This window comes from Neovison vison, chromosome 6 (assembly GCF_020171115.1).
Source record: "Neovison vison isolate M4711 chromosome 6, ASM_NN_V1, whole genome shotgun sequence".
Classification (NCBI taxonomy): domain Eukaryota; kingdom Metazoa; phylum Chordata; class Mammalia; order Carnivora; family Mustelidae; genus Neogale; species Neogale vison.
Genome location: NC_058096.1, coordinates 66,601,760 through 66,618,783, shown reverse-complemented (window position 1 = coordinate 66,618,783; position 17,024 = coordinate 66,601,760). Strand labels below are relative to the sequence as shown.

At 38.9% G+C, this 17,024-nt stretch overlaps 1 long non-coding RNA gene across 1 annotated transcript; it reads right to left on the bottom strand.

Moving 5' to 3' along the window:
* Positions 1-8,047: 8,047 nt before the first annotated feature.
* On the bottom strand, positions 8,048-12,438 carry LOC122910434. Its single transcript, XR_006385220.1, has 3 exons — positions 12,338-12,438; positions 10,845-11,037; positions 8,048-8,091 (listed from the first exon to the last, which is right to left on the bottom strand). It is a non-coding gene; the product is annotated as an uncharacterized LOC122910434 (long non-coding RNA).
* Positions 12,439-17,024: the final 4,586 nt, after the last annotated feature.

Sequence of the window (17,024 nt, the reverse complement as noted above, 5' to 3'; positions counted from 1 at the left end):
TGATGGATGAACAACTGTGAATATACTAAAACAATGAGTTGTACATTTTAAATGGGTAAATTATATGGCATGTGAATTACATTTCATAAAGATGTTTAAGAAGATTTTTAAAGTACAGCTTTTTTGGACTATAAAGATAATGTATATTCATTATAGAATGTTGTATAAGACAAACAAGTACAAAGAAGAAAATAAAAATTGTCTATAATCCTATCATGCAAAAATAAGTAATTTTACTACTACTGTTACTAATTATTATTATTATTATTATTATACTTCCTTTCTTTGTGGTGAAATATACCCTGCTTTCACTCACTTACTTGGGTATTTGTGGATGATTCTGAAGGGCTGGTTGTTCATATTTGTCTCTGTTAACAGCAGACATATTTCTCATTTAACTTGACAAGGTATTTCACACAGCACCATGCAGAAGCCATTCATCTGTTCCTCCAGGACTTCCACGGTACTGTGGTTGCTCAAGCCCCTCTCTGCCGGGTCAGGCCAGGTCACACTGGGCGTGAGGAACCCGCCCTTAGAGATGCACCTTGCCACGTCCCCATCATCAACCCTATCAAACTGCACCTGGGGCATTTCAAAGTCTGGCAGGATAAAGTAACAAAACAATTAGTTCCTATTTAATTTCCACCTGGGGAGGATCAAGCAAGCAGAAATCTTGCCCTGATTTTTTTTTTTTAAAGATTTTATTTATTTATTTGCCATAGAGAGAGAGATCACAAGTAGGCAGAGAGACAGGGAGAAGCAGGCTCCCCGCCGAGCAGAGAACCCCATGTGGGGCTTGATCCCAGGACCCTGGGACCATGACCCGAGCCGGAGACAGAGGCTTAACCCACTGAGCCACCCAGGTGCCCCTTGCCCTGATTTTTAAATTAATCCTTCTAGAGGCTAAAGACTGGGGTTCGCCGTAGTTAAATTTTTGAATGAGGCATTGAGAGAAAATCACAATACACATCTGCTCAGTCCTGCAGGTCTCATCTAGCACCGATGTATTTACTTGTGGAACCATTCCCTCTTCAGAGCTTCATTGCAGACTCTCAGCTGACCTCAGGCACCCTGCTGAAAATCACAGATGGTAACAAATGGTTCTCACTGCCACCTTCTCATCTCTTCCAGCACTTTGTCCGGAAGGATTCTGCCACTCGCCTCCCTCTACCCGCAGATCTCTGGCAGGGAGAAGACCACTCTCCGTGTAATCCTGAGAAGGGTGAGCATCCTTGGGCACCATGGAAATCCACTGGTCCAACCCACATTTTAACAGTGAGAAAATGAAGCCTTGAAAAGCTAAACGAGTTATCAGAGTCATCCAGAATTAGAACTTGGGCCTCCTCATTCCCAGCATACAGCTATTTTCACTAAACCACATTTCATCTCTCAAGGTTTTCATAGAGAATTACGTTATGTAACAGTTTAGGTTTTCAGTGTTACAATGGTTTGGTGAGTCTGGGATAAGGCCAATGTGTTGTGGTTTGGATTTTGTTGTTGTTGTTTGTGTTTTGGTATATATATTTTGTTTGCTTGTTTGAATGAACGGGTAATACAGACAGGTACAGACAAAACAACTTTGGTTCAGAGCAGTATTCTCAGCAAAGATGAACAGACAGGGCAAATAGCCAAATCTTATGATGGATATGAGAAGAGCCCATAACAACTTGAGAAGAGGAAAAACTGAGAACACCAGAAGAGGAAACTTAAAATCTGTCCCTATAAACAGAGACAGAGCTTGAAACCAAGTTCATCCAATGAATTCCCTTACATTAGCTTAACTGTACTGTCGCCTCTTCCATTTGGTGCAATGGCTGAGCACTTATAGAACAGCTTCATCCATGAAATTCACATTTCTCAGTAAAAGTGCTAGAGTCCCCTCAGAAATTTCAGCCCAAGCCACAGCGTCTCTTCCCTCATACAAGGAGCTCTGATCCTCTAGTTCCTCATTATTATCCTCTATATTCTAATATTATTATCCTCTAGTTGCTGGTTATTATGAAACTGGTAAACCAACTTTGGGGAAACTTAAAAAAAAAATCATAGTACCTGAGAAAGTGGTAATAGACTTTATCTTCTTCTACCTCATATTCCTCTTTGAAGTTTTCTCCTTCCCAAGAAAACTCGAGATTTGCTATGCCCTCCCCAAAGGAGAAATGGCAGGAGAGGGTAACATCCGTGGAAGGGTGGACCCTTCACTCTTCTGTACACACTAAGAATCTCAAAGAAGAGAGGAAGTTAGTGAAGTGTTTATAAAGGCCATTGAATGCTGTATCAGGTAGACTTTAATAACAGATAAAACAAATCATTCTAGCTATTTCAAACAGGAAGAAATTTAGTACAGAAAATTAGACGTTTACAAAATCCCTGGAAAGCTGGAGGAACACACCCTAAGTAAGGCACAGAAGGTGAGACTAGCAGAGTGTGTGTCCTGTCCTGCCTCACACTTTCCTGGGCTCGGGGCAGCATTTCACAGCTGGTCTGCCAGGGCAGCTGCTGTCTCTGCCATACCAGGAAGCTGGCAGGTCAGGAAGTCATCACTGCAAAGAGGGACTCCAGAGCCAAACTGCCTCTGCTAGATTCACACTGGCAAGAGAAAGCGCATGCGTGCTGGGTGCACCATCACCATTCCCCCCACTTTAATCACTTGGCAGTTGAATGCCCGAGCAAATGCATCTGACTGGCAGAGTATAAGCCATCCCCAGAACCCAAACTGTAAAGCAATCTTGGAAATGTCGTTTTTTACTGTCTAGTCTCAGCAAGCCAGGAAGGCAAATCAGAAAGGCAGAAATGGATTTTTAGTAAGTCAGTCTATTCTACTTGCCACAAATACCTACTGGTCTGGGCAGAGTATTCATGAGTAGGAGCTGAGGGCTTTGAGGAACACAGCCAAACACTCAGTATTATTCATGGACTCATGACATGGAATACATTCCTGATGTGTTGGCACTGGAGGAAGGCTCAGAGATCATCTGATTCAATCTTTTCAAAACCGTTTTTTTCTAAAGCCCTTGCCAGAATTTGTCACTGACAGACAGGGAAAGAACAAATCAGTGAGACCTCCACCCCTTCACCAATACAATCAGAACCACCCCTGACTAATTTACTTTATAAATTGGGCTTCTGAGGATAGTGGCTGATAAAATGAGGTAATATGAAATAGAAGAAAAAACAGGTGAAGCACCAAGGGAAAATCCAAATGGTGAAAGTTCATAGGCAAGGAAGTTTCACCCACCCAGCAAAAAAACAGCCAGAGAGATATGCAGAAGGGTACATTCCAAATGAACATCAGATGCAATCGGCTCCTTCATCAGTAGCAATCATGTGGCTCTTGGTGGGGCTGGGCATAGACTGTTTCCAGAGTGCAGAGGTTAAGACCATATCTTAACCATCCTGTTTCACCAGTGCCCAGCACTGGACTTGACAAAGTTAAAAAAAAAAAAAATACCCAGTATCATTTTATGTGCCAATGTGACTGAGTCATAGGTCAAACATTTGGTCAAACATTATTTTGGGCATGTCTTTGAAGGTATTTTTGGATGAGATCAATATTTGAGCTGATAAACTGAGCTGACCGCCCTCTCTAAGGTGGGTGGCCCTCAACCAATCAGTCAACAGCCTGAATGAAACAAAAAGGTTGGCCCTCCCTTGAGTAATAGGGAACTGCGGTCTGGCTGTTTAAGCTGGACTTCAAACTGAAACACAGATAGACTCTTTCTGGGTCTTAAGCTTTCAGACTTAGGCTGGAACTATATCATCTCAGCTTGCCCACTGCAGAGATCCTGGGACTTCTCACCTCCATAATCACATGATCTCTTCATACAGATTTTGTTTGTTCTGTTGCTCTGAGAATTCTGACTAATACATCAAATGACATTTATTAAGTGTTTACAATGCATCAGACATATTCTAAGAGATTTTCTGAATTTAATTCATGTAATCTATACACTAACATGGAGGTAGTTTCTCTTATTATCCCCAATTTACACTGAGAAAACCAAGGCACAGTGGGGTGAAGTAAGTTGCTTAGGGACACACAGCTAATAAGTGGTAGAGCTATGATTCAAACCCAGGCAGTCTGGCCCCCCAGGCCTCCATCTGAACTGTGTTCTTCCATCTAACAGTGGACGACTGACCTAAACTTGATGAATGAATCAACGTCTAATTAAATAAATGAATGAATATCTTTTTCAATATTCCTTTGGCTATTCGAGGTCTTTTCTGGTTCCATATAAATTTTAGGATTATTTGCTCCATTTCTTTGAAAAAGATGGATGGTACTTTGATAGGAATTGCATTAAATGTGTAGATTGCTTTAGGTAGCATAGACATTTTCACAATATTTATTCTTCCAATCCAGGAGCATGGAACATTTTTCCATTTCTTTGTGTCTTCCTCAATTTCTTTCATGAGTACTTTATAGTTTTCTGAGTATAGATTCTTTGTCTCTTTGGTTAGGTTTATTCCTAGGTATCTTATGGTTTTGGGTGCAATTGTAAAAAGGATTGACTCTTTAATTTCTCTTTCTTCTGTCTTCTTGTTGGTGTGGAAAAATGCAGCTGATTTCTGTGCATTGATTTTATATCCTGACAATTTACTGAATTCCTGTACAAGTTCTAGAGGTTTTGGAGTGGAGTCTTTTGGGTTTTCCACATATAGTATCATATCGTCTGTGAAGAGTGATAATTTGACTTCTTTGCCGATTTGGATGCCTTTAATTTCCTTTCATTGTCTGATTGCTGAGGCTAGGACTTCTAGTACTATGTTGAATAGCAGTGGTGATAATGGACATCCCTGCCGTGTTCCTGACCTTAGCGGGAAAGCTTTAAGTTTTTCTCCATTGAGAATGACATTTGCAGTGGGTTTTTCATAGATGGCTTTGATAATATTGAGGTATGTGCCCTCTATCCCTATACTTTGAAGATTTTTGATCAGGAAGGGATGCTGTACTTTGTCAAATGCTTTTTCAGCATCTATTGAGAGTATCATATGGTTCTTGTTCTTTCTTTTATTGATGTGTTGTATCACATTGATTGATTTGCGGATGTTGAACCAACCTTGCAGCCCTGGAATAAATCCCACTTGGTCGTGGTGAATAAATCACAATGAGATATCACCTCACACCAGTCAGAATGGCTAAAATTAACAAGTCAGGAAATGACAGATGCTGGTGAGGATGTGGAGAAAGGGGAACCCTCCTACACCATTGGTGGGAATGCAGGCTGGTGCAACCACTCTGGAAAACAGCATGGAGGTTCCTCAAAATGTTGAAAATAGAACTACCCTACAACCCAGCAATTGCACTACTGGGTATTTACCCTAAAGATACAAACGTAGTGATTCGAAGGGGCACATGCACCCAAATGTTTATAGCAGCAATGCCCACAATAGCCAAACTATGGAAAGAACCTAGATGTCCATCAACAGATGAATGGAAAAAGAAGATGTGGTGTATATATACACAATAGAATACTATTCAGCCATCAAAAGAAATGAAATTTTGCTATTTGCGACGATGTGGATGGAACTAGAGGGTATCATGCTTAGCGAAATAAGTTAAGCGGAGAAAGACAACTAACAACATGATCTCCCTGATATGAGGAAGTGGAGATGCAGCATGGGGGGCTAAGGAGGTAGGAGAAGAATAAATGAAACAAGATGGGATTGGGAGGGAGACAAACCATAAGTGACTCTTAATCTCACAAAACAAACTGAGGGTTGCTGGGGGGAGGGGGTTGGGAGAAGGGGGGTGGGGTTATGGACATTGGGGGAGTATGTGGTATGGTGAGTGCTGTGAAGTGTGTAAACCTGGCGATTCATAGACCTGTACCCCTGGGGATAAAAATATATTATATGTTTATAAAAAATAAAAAATTCAAAAAATGAATGAATATAAAGGAAGACAGATGAGAAAGGAAAGAAGAAGGCAAGGAGAAACAGCCTACATAACTTTCAGAAGGATGATATGCATATAAAACATGAAATATTTTCTTGCCTAAATTGTTATTTCTCTGATGTGGTTACAACCAAGAAACAGTGGATTATAGTTATTAAAAAATTCCTGTCTGAAGATTTGTAAATCTAAGTTCTCATTCTTTTTTTTTTTCTTTTTTTTCTTAACAAGCTCCATGCCCATCGCAGAACCCATAGCGGAGCTCAAACTTACAACCCTGAGAGCAAGACCAAAGCTGAGATCAAGAGGCAGATCCTTAACTGACTAAGCCACCCAGACACCCCTATGTTCTAGTTCTAAGCCCCCCTTACTAGGCATTTGGCAATGGGTGAGTTACTTATTCTCTCTGAGTTACAGTTTCCTAGTGTATAATTATGATAAAAATACCTCCCCTGGGGCTGTTACAAAATACCCTGGGACCTCAGGGGCTGTTTTTATATGAGATGGCTCTGTCATTTACCAGAGAGACAGAAAGAGAGGACCAGATGGGTGGATACTTTAGTAAGCTGCCCCTCTTCCCAATCTCTCATAAAAATATGTAGCTTACTCATGAGAGTCCCTAATTCTAGCTTCTCAGGTTATACCCAGGAAGCCCTGCTGCAGCCAAACCCTTTCTGGTCTGGTCCCAAGGGAAAGGGCCTCAGACTCGGGAATCTGAAGACTCTGGACAAAAAAATCATGAAATACAATCTACTGATAATGTAATTGGTAATATACATATAAAGTAATATAAAGGTAATATAAAGGCCTTCTTACTGATGTGTCTGCAGATGGTGCTACTTAAATCTGAATCACTCTTTTGTCTATCTCAATCTGCTATTTCTAGAACATTGTGTTTTAGTGTCCCGGTGTCTAAGAAATTGAGGCAAAAGCTCAGCAAACAGCTAATAATGTGAGAACACACTTTCAAAACTGTAGAAAGGTACTGTGTCTATAGCACTCACTCTAATACCTAGCACACAGTATTAGGCTAACAATATTGCTATAAAAATAATTTAAAAATTATTAGAACTAATACACCTTTCTCTTTCTCACCTATATACACACCTCATTCTTTTATCTGGTTGGTTTTTCTTGGCTATGAGGGGATTGCCTCCTTACATACAAACACAGAGTAATCAAGCATCAAAAGAAAAGAGCCAGTAAATGTAATTCGATGGACCAGGCCTTGCACTAACTCTGAGTAGAACTCTGGAGCTTGAGGATGTCTTCAAGCTGCTGCTACCTTTGGCAGAACTGCTGCAGGTCCCTGAGAGATGGCCTATGCCTGAAATCTGTAAATATGTTTGACCACTTTGTAGAGTAGTTATATTGCAGGTTTTGGACATATGTGTTTCTATAAAGCATTTTTGCATAGATACTTTTGGTTCGTTGAACTACATTAAGAGTTTCAATTTCTGTACACTGTTTGTCCCACTATTTCTGAAGAATTGAGAACGAAGAATTACCAAAAACCCTGCATTGACTGCCTATCCAGAATTTTCAGGACAGGCCAGATTTCAAATATTCTGTGATACTGTACCCTTAGCCAACACTTGTCAAAGTCACTTTAAGTGGGGAGGAATGTCTAGATATTTTTGTTTTGGTTAGAGAAGTTCCAATTACGGGTGTGAATAACTGTAATTATCTAATAAAGACTCAAACGGACAAAGCAAATTGGTAGTGGTTCTCATTAAAAAAAAATAAACAACACTTTTTGGGGCACCTGGGTGGCTCAGTTAGTTAAGGATCTGCCTTCAGCTCAGGTCATGATCCCAGGATCCTGGAATCAAGGCCCATGTTGAGCCTGCTTCTCCCTCTCCCCGCTGAGCTCCCCCCTCTCTCTATCTCTCCATCTCTCTCTCTCAAATAAATAAGTAAAATCTTTTTTTTTTTTGTATCTGTTAGATTTTCCCATCTGTTCTTCACTATTACCTGTGAAACAAATATAGCATTGTTATTTCCATTTAATAAATGAAAAGACTGAGGTTCAGAGAGATTAAATCACTTGCTTATTCTTTCTTAAATCTTCAAATCACTATTTTCCTCACTATTCCCAAAACTGTTTCAGAAATATCCACAAAGTTTCTTTGAAAAGTGACTCACCTGCATCATGAACAAGCAGCAGTATGTCAACAATCACCAAAAAGAAAGACATTCTGTAAGGAACAAAAAGAAAGGTAGAAAATTTGTCTCAGCCAAGAAAGAATATTGGCCAGCATAACCCAGCCATGTCCTGCTGCTTCTGAGGAAGGCCTCACGGGCACCCCCTCCAGGCTGCACACCCACCACACGTACTGTCAGCAGACAGGCTGCCGCACCTCGGCATTCTCTCTGGGATACCCCCTGAATCCAGGTCACTCAGACCGATACTATGCTTATTTGTTGGATTTGCTATATGAACCCAGAACTCTATTTCTATAATGCCCAAATCTGTCTCTCTGGGTGAGTCACATTTGAATTCATCTGGATCAGAGTAAGCTGCAAGATAATATTTGAGGGGTCAGGAAGAGCTTTCCAATTGTTGCTGACCTTCTGGATGTTGCCAGGGGAAAGTCAGCAGTGGAAGAGGTTTAAGAGTAAATAACACAAGTGTGTCTGAGAAGTTATGGAGTGATGTTTCCCAAACAGAGAAAATGACCACGAGACAATACTAAATCAGCCAGGGCTGGATTTTAATAGGAATGGAATTAACAAGCTTAGGGCAGCTCTGGAAGAGGTAGGAGAAAGGGCTCAGGGAGCACTCAGTCCCTTTGAGAAACCCTGACACAAATGTACATCTCCATATGGGTGAAGTCGATCTTACTCACTGGCTAGATCCAATCTCCCTCATTCTCAAGATGCCACTACAGTCCAAGTTCCACCAGTACCATCCCTAAGTCATGGTGCTAACCCAACATTCACCATCCTCGCCTGCCCCTCTCCATACCAACTTATCATTCAAAACTCTGCCCAACTAGCACTTCTTCCCAAAGTCCTCCCTGATCCCAGTCTGGTTCCTCATTCCCTCTTTTATATTTTGAATATACTTTTGTCATTGCATAGATCACATTATATAGCAATTATTTCTGTACATGTTCTGTTGGCCCTTACTATTTTGGAGAAATAAAGAAAGATTAAGATGACCATATCCTTTCAGCATACTTTCCTGCCTCCTCTTCTTCCTATGATCTATTAAGGGGGGAAAAATCCACCACAGTCTTCGAGGTCTATGATACACCATACTAGTAGTGGCTATATATCACATGCCTATGAATGACAAATGTAATCTTAAAAACAAGCCCATGAAATAGGTGCTATTATTGTTCCCATTTACAAGTGAAGAAACTAAAGCATAGAGAGGATAAATAATTCATCCAAGGTCATACAGAATCAAGACTCTCACCTTTCTGGTTAGCTGAAATCTGCATGTCACCTAAATTCTGTCCTGACAAAGCTCTGCAACTTCACCACACACTGTGGGAAGTGCTACTACCCAGAGCATCCAGCAAGAGAAGAAGAGCCCATCCACTGATGAAGCAGGTAGATTGTGGAATATTACAATAAGTCTCTTTTCTAGAGTCTTATTAGGTCCTGGAGAATATGCACTCTGTGGCTTTGAATATCAACAGATACAGAAGAACGAGAGAATAAAGGAACAGTGCTCACCAGCCAATGATCAAATAAAACACTTCTGGGGTCAGTGGGACAAGTGGAAAGATTCTTTACCAAGCTTATATATTCTGACTAGGAATATGACTAGTGAATGACTAGATTCAGAAAATATCCCCTTGTTGTATACACAGTAAAAAATTTGAAAGACATATCTAAAGTAATATAAAATTTAAAAGGCAATATGCAGCTAACAGCTACCAGAGCTATAGTCAACAGAGAGAGAGAGAGATTGCAGACAAAAGTCATGGAGAAAAAAAAAGTTGTAGGAATGCAATACGCCTTTTCAACTCAATACAGTTTCATTATCTATTTCCAAGATATTTATTTCCTGGGAAAGTTTTTCATCATTAGGAAAGACATAAATCTTAAAGCCTTCTCAATTGTCCCACCTCAGTAGATATAATCTTTGTTCTTCTCTACTTCCATTATATTTTGTATTTTTATACAGTACTTCCTCATTTAATAAAGCATATTTTATTCTAATAATAATTAGATTCATTATAATAGTAATACAGATTCACTGTAAAAACATGTTTGAAAGAATATTACAATCTTTTGTAAGTCTATCACCCAGACAACCACTATTAGCATTTTGGAATATTCTCTTTCAATCTTTTATATGTGTACATTTTTAAAGAGAACTCAGTTGGTATAGACATTTAAGCGTCCAGCTTAAATGTATGACACTCTTTTGCAAGCATTTCTCAAATCATCACTAAAAATATTCTTACAACCTGGTTTACTTTATTATATAATTATTTGTATGCATATCTTAACACCTCTACTGGACTGTAAGTTCCCTAAGGGAAACGGTGGGTGCTCTTTGTCTTCCCTATGTCCATTATGGTATTCCATATGTTTGAGGTGCCCATAAGTCATTTTAACACATAATCAAAATTAAACTGGATCTGGGGTTACAAAGTTTACTATATAACAGGAAAGTGAAAGGAAAAACAAAACACAGAATAAAAGCAATTTCATACCTTAGCAAAGAAGAGTATTAATTATACCGAAACAGAAAACTCCAACAGTGTACGCAGGTATTGCTTCTAGGGCTGCTACCGTTTGCACCTCTTGTTTACAGAGCAACTATGGGAAGTCTATGAATGAGCTCTATTCAGAAACATACATGTAAAGGAACCAGATACAGTTAGAGCGGACAGCTAAATGCTTCCGTCACATTACCCTTCATTTGGCTCCCAGTTCACAATCATAGCCAACAACCTCTCTAAATAGTCTGTTTATTGAAAGAGCTTACCTGTATCGTGGCTGGTCCCTCTGATCACCAGGTACGAAGAAAGTAAGGAGGAGTCAGCATGTTTTCGAAAGAACAGTTGTGTGGTAGTCCCCAGGGAGAAGCCTTGGTGATACTGTTACCACCAAGTTGTTGCAGCAAAAGGTCAGTAGAGATCTCCATGAGACTTAGTATTTCTAATAGCTGCATTTGTTGGCTAAAAAAGGAAGTGTTTGCAAGGCATTATGGTGAAAGAGAAACCCAAAGAACAGCATAATGTCCAATACTGGGGAATCATTCTGTGCCCATTAAAAAAAAAAAATCACATTTTTGTAAAAGAATTAAATGGCACAGAAAATGCTCACTATACAATTTTTAGTGAGAAATAAAAATACAGAACAATATATGTTTACACGTATGTATGATTTCAACCTTGTGGGGAAAAAATATGTGCATCTAGAAAAGGAAAGAAATACGCCAAAAGGTTTGCACTAGTTACTTCTGGATGGTGAGATTATGTGTGATTTTAGTAGTTTTCATTACATATTTCTGAATTTTCTATAGTGACATTTTATATTTACATTATGATAAATACATTATAAATGGAAAAATAAGGAAATAGAACTTACATCCATAATGTATAGAGAGTGAAGGTACAGGAAGGAGAGGAAATGAAATTTAGTCTCTATCTTCTTAAGGGTAAGTATGATTTTTATCTCCATTAACCTGTAAGCCCAAGTTCTATAGTGGGCATCTTTTTATTAGGGTGCATTTCCCCCACAGCATATGGATTACTGGGTCTGGGTCTGAATTGGGCTGCCTCATCCTTACACTCACTGCATAGCCCAGGTGGACTCTAGAGCAGAGTCTGAAGAACACTTCTCCTTGTAAGTAGACTTGATAAACAAAGCCAAAAAGACTTTTGGAACAGGAGGCCTCCTGCTGGGGGTGGGGACCAGGGACAGCCTCGCCCTGAATCCCTCACCCCACCTGACCATATACAAAGCAGTTAGTTTGGATATTCAGAACCTCTCAGCTCCTCCAATCACTTTTAGTGGCTGAGTGAAGAAAACACTTAATAAGTTTCAAAATAAATAGAACTACATCCATTAACATGAGCTGTTGAGTGATGTCTTTTTTTAAGCTCCTACAACATCTAGCATAGATTAGTTTTTACATGGCATGCTCAGTAAAATAACTAGGAAAGGGAACATAAATGAGTGAAATAATTGTGATCAGTTTATATCACTTCTCTAACTCATGCTATAGGGCTTGTGGCTTGACATACATTTGACTACCCCCCTGACGCAGAAGAGGAACATCCTGAATCTACCAAGAAACAGTAACAAGAAACCAGGAAGAATACATTGTACTCAGATAAAAGGTTCTTTCTACAGGTGCCACTTTCCACAGACTGCCCCAAGCCTGGCAATCTTTTCATGTATATCTACATGAACTAATAAAGAAATGGGATAGAGAGCTTCCAGAAAGAAAAGTATCAGAGATGGTTTCCTCACCTGTATTCATACCTCTCCCACCATGCTCTAGACCAATTTGTCATTTCAAGCTTCACTCTTCCTTTACACCATATCATAACAGCACACTCTAGTTTTGGGGGGCAAAGTCACAATTTTAAATACTTTCATTATTCTCCAAAGTGTGGCAACACTTGGCTATTGTAACCACTGGCACAAAGCACATGGGCCAAACCAGACATTTCACCACTTCCCAGACACAGGCTGTCATTTCCTTCTTGTTTTTGTCATTCTTTCTCAAGAAATACCTTCTTTTCCTTTCCTTCAATTCCATATGTCTTGTCCTATTTCTATCAAAAGCTTTCTAATTGCAGCAGCCTGGAAAGTTGCCTTTACTCTGAATTTTCATAGTATTTGGTTATGCATCTGTATGCCAGCTACCAAATGCTACTTTCTATTTCAGTAACTTTAGATTTATAACAGTTTTATTGAGATAAAATTCATATACCATACAATTTGCTTACCTAAAGCGTACATAATTCCATGGTTTTTTTTTTAGTATATTCACAAGTTGTACAACCAGCATCACACTCAACTTTAGAACATCTTCATCACCCTGAAAAGAAACTCTGTGTCAACCAGTCACTCCTCATTCCCTCCTCCCTCAACCCCTGGCAGCTACTAATCTATTTTCTGTTTTTACAGATTTGCCTATTTTGGACATTTCCTATAAATGGAATGACACATTATATGGTCTTTTGTGACTCATGTTCTCATAAGGTTTTCAAAATTTATCCATGCTGCAACACGTGTTAGCACTTCATTTATTTTTATTGCCAAGTAAAATTCCATTGTATAGATAATCACATTTTATTTGTCAGTTTATCAGTTGATACAACTTTGTGTTGTTTCCATGTTTTGGCTATGATAAATAATGCCACCATGAACATTTCTGTATAAATTTTTTTTGTGAACATGTTTTCAGTTCTCTTGGATCTATACCTATGAGTGGAACTGCTGGGATACATGGTAATTCTTTTTTTTTTTTTAATTAACCTTTTGAGGAAATACCAGCATGGTTTCCAGAGTAATTACACCATATTATATCTCCAACAGCAGTGCAGGAGGGTTCCGATTTCTCTACATCCTCATTCACATGCATTATTTTTTGGTTTTAGACATCCTAGTGGGTATGAAAGGTATCTCTTCGTAATTTTGATTTGCATTTGTTAATCATATTGAGCATCTTTTCATGAATTTATTGGCTGTTTGTACATCTTCTTTGAAAAAATGTCTATCAGATCCTTTGCCCATTTTTAAATTGAATTATTTGTTTTATTATGGGTTGCTGTTTAATTTCTGTTACTTTAAGTATTTTAAAGGCAATGATTGTGTTTGGACAAAATCATAAACTTTGGAGTCATATTCCATTATTTGGTTATCCAGCCCCATCAGAACTATGTGACTTGGCAAGCTACTTAATTTTTCCACAGTTCAGTTTTCTTATCTGTAAAATAGGAGTAATAATACCTACCTTATAGAATGAGTATAAGGATTAAATAAAATAATGACTACAGAGCCTTAGGACAGTGCCTGGCACTTAGAAAACAACCAATAAATGTTAGTCATTATTATTAGTTATCTCAATACATTTCCAATGTAGAGTTAACAGTTTTTACACACAAGAGGTGCTCCAAGAGTATTTGAGAATGAATAAACTTGGACTAGAAGTACTTTAACTTGTCTATAGTTGTTGCTATCACTAGCTATTTATCAAAAGGCAAAACAACCCAATTAATGGAACATATGCTGAGCAAGTGGATAAAATTAGAAGGATACATAGCCCCTGAAATTCCCAGGAGAGTCACGGAGGAAAATATCTTCTCAGGTATGAGAAAAACCCCTAAATGGAGTGACCTCGATGACAGTAATCATCAGGATGCTTTTATAGGTCTAACAAATGCTTAGCCAAAAACATCTAGATCCAAAAATGCCATGTCATTATTTGAACTGAAAAAATTTCAATAAAGAAAACTAGTTTGGGGAAAGATACTCAGGAAAGCCTCAGAATCTATCAATTCTCCAACAAGAATACACTAAGGCAGAGAAAGAAACTGCTAAGGATAGCCAAACTGTAGACCTTAACCAACAAAACTGGCTGCTTTAAAGAGAGAGTAACTAGCTTTTTGAGTTCTGGGCTACGGTTGGTAGGAAGATGGCAGAATTTTAAGCCATCCAGGCCAAACTGGATAAACCAAACTGAGAGGGATTCCACAATGGGAAGAACTCAAAGCAACTGACCTTTATCTGACAACTAATGAGGAGACATGGAGTCAGGGGAGGAGGGGGAGAGATGGATTGAAATAATGAAAGCAGTGCTTCAGAGTGCCTATTGGAATCCAGAGGTAGCTAGAATGAAGGTAGAAATCCAGTTTAGGAGGCTTGGTGTCTTGATATAACTAGGGGACAGGACAATAAGCATAAATTTGGGGAGCTAAAACTTGGGGGCAAGGAGAGTTCAGACCAACCTCTCAAATTGTAATCCCTAAAAGATGGCATGACCCAGGCTGAAAACCACAGTTTATGCAGGAAATTGTGCCATCGTGACTGAAGCCTGCTCTCAACTTTCTCTTTACCTGATCATGATAAAACAAGTGTGAGAGAGTAATAGTTATAACACTAACTATTGTTATTACTGTTAATAATAATAATAATCGCCACTACTCATGGAGTATTTACTTTGAACTATGTACTATGGTAAGCAGTTTAGATATAGCCTTATAATGACTCTAGAAACAGACAATAGTTTTCATAATCAAAGCTTAAGAAGATTAAGTAACAAAATCAGAATTTAATAAGAGAAATCTGATGTCCAGAGGTAGGATCTGAAACCAGCTAGTTGCGTTTAGGAAAGGATTCTCCACTTAGCTTATTTCCTGTTTTTTCCGCAGTCAGTTGGGCAATAAGGCCATCTTAATTAGGTATGCCCAAACCTATTCGTGCATTTATTTCATTTACTCACTATTTATTGAGCACATACTATGTCTCAGGGAGGGGTGCCCTGGTAAATAGACACAGTTCCTGCCCCCAGGAAATGCAGACAGGATGGCTGAAGGAGGAAGTGCCCTTCATTTGATGTCCCTTCTTTTTTCAAGAACATCCTAATCAGACTTATCCTGAAATATAGTCAGTTTGACACAAGAGTCATTTGACAGTTAAGTTTTTTTTTTTAATTTTTTGATTTCTTTTCAGTGTTGATGGTTGAGTTTTGATAAGTGGACCAATATGCCATATACTCTCACAATTTCCTGAAATTCATATCCCTCTCCCTAGATGATGCATTATGCTGTCTCCTCTGCCCTTCACACTCTCCAGTAACCTCACTGCGTCTCTGACACCTCCTTCAGCTAGATGCAAGACTAGCTGTCTTCACATCACTGTGACGGACAAGAAGCCACCAATGCTCTGTCAGCTCCCACAGGGTTTTCAGAACTCACAGGCTGCCTGAATAGGTTTAAGGCCTACTGCTGAGTTTAGACTTACCTGGCTGCTGGGGAGAGAGATGCAACCATGGTAGCTGAGATAGGGCTTATTATAATGAGAAAAGGGGGGAATTCTCACATTAATCTGAACATTGCTTCAAGACTTTCTTTCAGGCAACTTCATTCTCTACTACTTGAGGCTATTTCCATCTCCCCCCTTCATTTCATTGATTTGTATCTTAACTATTTCTGAATCACATTCGATTCATTTTTTCCTCATGTTAAATTCTTGTCACTTAATTTTTATCACAGACACATAGCACATAAAACTGTATTGAGTATTTGCACTTTTCACATATGAGGGTTCTTGCCAATATGTGATCTTGATCCAAGACAAAGTCTAATTTTTAAGAGTACCCTTTTGAAACAGGTTTTAAAACATTTTACTTCTGGACTTAAAACAGTCTTAAAAAATATTCTATTTCTGATTTAAACTGACAAAGTACATCCTCCTGCTTACTGTAACTCAAGCAGAAATTAAAATTTGGCAGGAGGTAAGAGGTGTAAGTTTCTCACACAAATGAGTGGCAAGAAAAAAGGTACTTTATTCTTTTTAGGAGGAAGGCAACTTAATGTCATTGACTTTATACAATCTTTGAACATTTATATGCATAAGGTTTGTAAAAAAATTTGCTAAGTGATTTTCTCGGCTCTACTCATCACTTTCCAAAATTATAAAAGTAATTTCAGAGAAGACCGAGCTTAGGCCAGATACGTTAATTAGAAGTATAAATTAAAGCCAGAGTCGGGATTTTGCCAACTAATTGTAGTTTTAATCTGTAGTAAAATCTCACTGCTTCCTTAGTTCTTAAACTGATCAATTTGAGCTATCTAACCTCTTCCATCGCTCCCAAATTCATTTCTAGCCACAACCAAAACCACAGAAATCCTTCTATAGCTAAAATGTAGAAACGCCCTTACTTGGTATACCTTACTTTTATCGTGTTTCAAAAAGAAACTAACCCTGCAGGGCAAACAGGACAGGTTACTCTCCATACTCTACGGATGGAGAAACAAATCAAATTCTTTGTCCAAGGACACGAGGCTTATTTAATAGCAGAACCCGAGGTAGGATCCAGAGGTTCTGATTTCTACTCCAGCTGTCTTTGTACTTCGAAGCCGTCTCGGTTAATCCCGCGCCTCTAAACTGCTGGGGCTTGCTGTAATGAAGCTGACTCACCACTAAA